This window comes from Numida meleagris, chromosome 14, assembly GCF_002078875.1.
Source record: "Numida meleagris isolate 19003 breed g44 Domestic line chromosome 14, NumMel1.0, whole genome shotgun sequence".
Lineage (NCBI taxonomy): Eukaryota > Metazoa > Chordata > Aves > Galliformes > Numididae > Numida > Numida meleagris.
The window spans coordinates 3,618,009-3,624,496 of record NC_034422.1 but is presented as its reverse complement, the minus strand read 5'-3'; positions in this window follow the sequence as shown (position 1 = coordinate 3,624,496).

Sequence of the window (6,488 nt, the reverse complement as noted above, 5' to 3'; positions counted from 1 at the left end):
TCTGTGGAAATGTGAACATTCTGGTTGGCAGATGTACCCTTTCATTAATTCAGGAATCAAACAAACACACACACAGTTTCGTGAAAGGAATTAGAAAGGTGAAAGATTCCAACATTGTTGATAAGTTTTATGTTTAATTTCTCTTAGAAAGAAAGCTCTGCTAGATCTGGGAGTCACAAAATGCAAAATATTACACTCTAGGAAATACAGCTGTAGTGTAGAACAGGGCATTACATAAGAGATTTAGTGTCTCATAGTAAAATGTCATTTATGGTTCAGACATCATTGGAAGGTTTGTTTTCCCAATGCTAATGACAGAATGTTCAGCTGAGTGAAATGGACCTAGTATTAGTGTAGACTTTCACTGTATATTCTAGTAAATTTATTAGTAAGTTTGTCGGCTTTAAAATACAACAACACCCTAAAAAGTTCATAATTTTTTCCTTAATAGGATTCCCTATATTTTTACTTTTGTTTCTCTTTACAAGAATGATCACTAAAGTGAAGAGCTTCCCGAAGTGCAGTAAATAAGATTAAAACTGCAGTGAGGATATTTCAAGACTGTAATTTCCAAGTCTAGTCTCAGCAACTGGAACTTCAAATTTCTTCTCTGGGGATTTTTATTCAAAGTGTGCAATAAACAGAGCTCTAAGCCTTGGTAAGAATGCACTTTGACTAAATTTAGTTTTACGGGTGTCAGTTAAGAATACCATGTGTCTTTTTGTCAGAAGTTGCTGCTTTGTACTTGGAGGCCTTGTGGTTGGCAGCCTGTCAGACTAGGAGGTGGTTTTCTCTGTTTGAGTTATGTTTAATGTTCATTGGAGATTTTACACCTGGACCATGAAAGCTCCCTAACAAAAGCAGTTCTGATTTCAAGTGCAGCATCTTCAGGATTTCTGTTCTCTCCGAGGCTTCTGTGTAAGCAATAGAAGGGCACATGCCAGACCTGACTACTAATTCAAGATGCAAACTACCTAGAACTAAACCCAAATCTCTATATATGAAACAGGCAAGGATTTTCCTAGCATTTTCTTTCTGCTCATTGAAATTTACATTGTGCTATATGTCTGATGTGCTTTTCCTTCGCTTTATGTATGTGAAGTCTTGGTACCAATTTGCTACTTTGTACCAATTTCTTACTTAATTCCTGCTAAAACAGAGTAAAACCCAGAAGAGAAAAGGAGGACAGTTAAGGGAGTGTGATTTTCTTAAACTGAAAGGGAAACAAAATGTTCGTTCTGTCTTTCTCATATTTGTACGCAAACTGACTTGTTTGGGCCACTGCTTGTGTTCTGATGGGGATCTTTGTTTGGCTGGGACTTTAAACAGTGAAAGCCCAGAAAAAAAGAAGGTTCTTAGAGCAAGAAAGGAAAGGAAATGAATGGGAATCTACAGCACTATGGGAGGTACTGCTCAGGCATTACTTAGAGCAGCAAAAGGAGATAGAACCTGGATTCCATGCATACTGGGAGCTGGTGCAACTTTGAGCATGAATAGAACTGCCACTGATTCAGGTCTTTTCTCCACAAATATTTTACTTCACTCTGATGAAGATGCATTTACACTGTGTTTCCTTCTCAAGCTCACACTACATTCTTACTCTTTACTGGGCAAGAAGGCAAGAGAAGATAGCTCATAATGTGGGTCTCCATGCTCAGCTATTTGCAGGACAACATTTTGCCATTATATAGGGTACGAGTATTGCAAAAGCCACAAAGATTATCCTACAGCAAAGCCTCAAACCACAGCAATCCCACGTACCTTCAAACATTGGGTAAATTTTGATGTATAAAATTTTAGTATTCCTGGAACTGAATATCAGAAACTTCAAATGTGAACAAAAATACCTTTATGGTGTGCACTGCACAAGAGGTGGGGGAAGGGAGAGTTAATCAAAGGAGGTGATGATCAAGGATCTTATTTCTTTGCCTTATCTAGTTCTTGTTGCTACATAAATAATGCAAATATAAGTGCAGTCTTTCCTCGGTTATGAATATATTGTAATCGTTTTAGAAAATTATAACAAAGACATAAAAATTTATAGAAGTCTTCATTTCTGTGGACAACTCTATGACAATTATACAACTTCAATAAACTGAAATTCTTCTTTGAAAGGTTTGTTGTATGAATAACAAGCTTTGTATCATTCTGGGACCAGAATTAAAACCATCCTTCAGGCTTTAGCATAGCTGGATAGGAATGGGAAGGTGGGCAGCTTGAAAAGAAAGAACAAAGTCATAGTTCCAGTGGCTTTAATTTGTTAAAGATCTTGTCAAGGCTATAAAACTTTACTAGGTTCTGTGCTCTCTCAGTTTATGGAGGCAGGCCTGTTCTGGTCACTTCATACCAAGCTGTTGTTTCAATTTCCAGCCTCGAGGTTTACAGGCTGTCATGTACTAAGCTGTTCCCGAAGCATGAATTTATTGAATATTTTGAGGGTTTGAGATTACCTTTCCTCTCCTTTCTTCCTTAGATTGTTAGTAACTACTTCAACTTGAAATAGGTCAGCCAGATCTGTTACAGCAATTTGTGTATTCTTTTCAAAAAGAGAAAAGGTTTTGTTTTCTTTTTCTACCGTGCAATAATTCAAAAGAACAAAGCAGTCTAGAAGCATGCCATCTTTTGCTTCTTCTCAGCAACATTCCTTCTAATATTATGCTTAATATCTCTGGCATTCATCAAAGGATAATTCAAAAGAAACAGAGCCTGTAGGTGTGATACTAATTATATATGTGAAGATGGATGTTAGGCTGGGGCTAGAAGTTTAACTTACTGGCGATGAATGTAAGAAGATAAGGCAAAGCCAAGGCCATCCCAATAAGACTTCTGTTTTACACCTCTACTTCCTCGCTGGAAATTCCATTCTCATTGTGGACAAACACCCATTTGTTGTACTCTTAAGATGATATATAAGGTCTGAATCATAGATAGTCCCTTCACTTACTCAAACTATCATTTCAGCAGTCTTTGGATCAGAAGCACGACTTACTGCAGAGACAAGGACAGCAACGAGTCAAACACGATCATTCTAACTCATAAAAAATAAAATTTGCATAAGGTCAGATGCAGAGAAATAGGGCAACAGAGTTAGCTTTCTAGCATTTTTTTTTGGGGGGAGGGAGGGGGGATGGGGGAGAGGATGAATTAGAATAGACTATTAGAATAGAATATTAGAATAACTTGCCAAGAGTATTCTCCCAAGAGCAACAACCACAGCTGTTAATGGACTGACTTAGATCTGCCCAGTGAACAAGTTTCTGTTTTGACTCCTTTCTGTATCATGGATAATGAGATCTGCATGAGGATGCAAAACACAGCAAGTACCTCTTAGCCAGGATGCTTGCCCTTTGGTCTCAGTGATGGAGGAGCTTGCGCAGTGCTTCTGATTTCACAGAAAAAAAAGCCTGGTGAGTTTTCCAGGACCTCTTAGAGGTCTCTTGAAGTAAGTCCACAGCCAGCTGGAGCAAATGAAAAGATAAATCTCAGAAATTGGTTTGAAGAAATCTACAGCAGAAGAGAAGTTCATATCTGGCCTTTGGAGGGCAGAGAATGGAAGAGTTTTCCTAAATTCATGCCTTCTGTAAACATGTGGCTATGTTAGCTTCAGAGTAGTTGCAGGAAAAGTGAGTTTGACCCATTGTTTAGTAAATCTTGCACTGAGATTGGAATTAGATGCCTTAAGCTGCCACTTTAGTTTCCTTATCATCTGTTTTTAAAGAATTTGACAGTCTGTGTTTTAAAGTATTATTAATAGGATTTTTAAATTACACTTGTGCTTGAATGAACTAAATGCTTCCACATGACAAATTGATATGAATGCTTTTAATAAACAGAAAATGAGAAGTAGGTTCATCTGTCCCTGCAGGCTTAGCTGGTTCCATTCATTCTTTTTATTAAATCTTGTCTGCTTGGCACTGCTGTTTGCATTGATTGATTACTTGCCTTAGCCCATAAAGCTGGGTGGGTTTCTCCTGTGCTACCATTTCATGAGGCAATAAGATTTGAGACTCAAAAAGGATCTCCCCTAATAAAGAAGATTGATACTCTATGGACCAAAACTTTCCTTGGCTACAGTGAGCTAATTCTGAGGGGAGACTGGACAGCAACAGATGAGTCTGAACTGCTACCATTTAGATTATATTTTATCTGTATAAAATCCTTCTAGCCCCTTCATCTGGCCAGAGATTAGCAGCTAAACAAAAAGAGCTCCACACCTTTTTCTTCTCCTTTAAAAAAAAAAACAAAACAAAACAAAAAACAAAAAACTGTAAGATCAGCTGAATACTTCTAATACAAAACTAAACTATAGAAGAATTCCTCTTTTCTTTCCCCTTTAACAGATAACTCCCCTAGATAATAACAGTCCTTTGTTTGAAATAAATGCTTTAAAGTTTATGACCTGTGGCAGCAAGCATTCATCATAAGAGCCAGGAAGGGATGTGTCTGTTCTCTGCTTTACCTTTGACAGAGCATTTTTTATAAACACTTGTATTAGAACTGTAAGAAAGATTCTGCAGAAATGTGTAGGTCCACTAGAAATAGAAAGATTATGGTAACTATATTATTTCACTGTTGATATGGAAAAGCAAAATGGGAAGTAAACCAAATTAATGATAGAACTATATTTACTCCAATAACAACAACAAAAAATACATTTAGTTGAATTTCAGGCTGATTTGTTTTTTATATAAAGATAAGAACAAGGATAATGAAAACATTAAAACATTAGACTAAATTCTAGACTCCATAATTGAACAAAATTAGAGTTGCTGGAGCAACTTTGCATGTATATCATGGACTCTGAATCACTGTTGACTTTTTAATATATTCCATTTTAGAGACAATATAAGGTGGGTCCCAGTTCTCTTGGTGAAATTCTCCACTGTGCATCACTTAAATAGCTTATAGTGATGCAGAGACCTTGTTCAGGCCCTTGAAGAAGAATGAGTTCATTTTAATTTATAGTGGATGAGTTATGCCTGAACTCAAGTAAACCTTTTTAGCTAATAAATTGCATAATTTGGATGCTCTTGTCATGTCAAGGAAGATGTGCATCTGTGTCATTACAATGTAGGATGCAGATGTATCCCATCCAGTTGCACCAGTCAACAGTGATTATACAGGGGGAGGACATACCACAATGATTCCAAATTGCCTAAGTATTGATTGGATTAAAACCCTGGGATTGACTGTAGATAGCATGTAACTATGAAAAGTATTTAGATTATTTTAATCTTATCCATAGATAAAGTGGTCACTTTATGACCACTCTTCTTAACAGACATCAAAGGTAATTACCTAGCCAGGTATCATAGATAGAAATTCTTCTTTTTATATAACAGAACTTATCTTTAGCCTGTACTGGTAGCTGAATGTTCAGCTCTTTTGGATCTGTCACCGACCCTTGAGGTGTGGTCTCACTGTAGGCACAGAAGCTGCATTTGAGGATGACTTCTTGAGCTGCAAAGTCCCAGCTCCATGAATTCAGTAGGAGTTTTGATGTCAATTTCTGTAAAGGAGATTTGGCCTTTTCTGTCTGACAGGTTAGTACCCCAGCTTCTCAGAATGCTCCCGCTCGTAGAGGTTTGCAGGGCATAGCTAAACATTTCCTGTGGCTTTGCACCTTTATTGATGCTTGGGCAAGGCAAACATCAGTTGCTCTGAAATCAGAAATTTAATATTTTACACTCACAACATACTCATGTATGTGGACCTTCAGTGAAGTAAGAGAAAAGAAATGTGCATCAGGCAGACTGAAAATAAGTAGCTTGAAATCTTAAATATTATGAGTGTGCACTTTGATATTTGAATGGTAGTTTGCCAACAAATGTAGTGGAATGGCATAATGGAAAAGATGACAACATCAAGACTGTTGTGGCAACGTCTGATTGTTATTTGTGTGTAATTTAAGGAGTAACCTAATATTCTGTGCTAACTCACATCAAAGAAGAAAGAAATCAGTATTGTCAAAGAGAGGGCAGTTTTATAATTTCCAGACTGTCATTCCTGTAATACAATTATTGTATGGGGTATCACTAATTTTATGTATAATGTACACGTTCAGTGCAACTCACTTGCCTTCTCTTCACAACTGTTTTTTGTTTTTTTTTTTTTATTAGCTTTCTTTAGGTCTTCAGTTTCATGTCCTTTATTTATCACTGATAGCTGAAGGATTCCATGTGACACAATTGCATTAAGCCTGTGTAAAGAAATGTAATTTGGCGAATATATATGAAGATAAATAAGATGGTGTTTTCTCCAACCATTTTCAAAACACTGTCCCACCCTTTTTAAATAATATTTACCAGTTTAAAGCTGCAAACCACCTTCATAAGCAGGACATAATCAATCCCAGGCTAGCAAGATCTTACAAGTATCTACAAGTAGTTCACCCATGGAGAAAAGACTCTGTAGGCATTCCAGTGCCAGATATGTCTATTTATACATATGCAGTTAGATATTGATTTATAAAACCCACATTGTTGTAC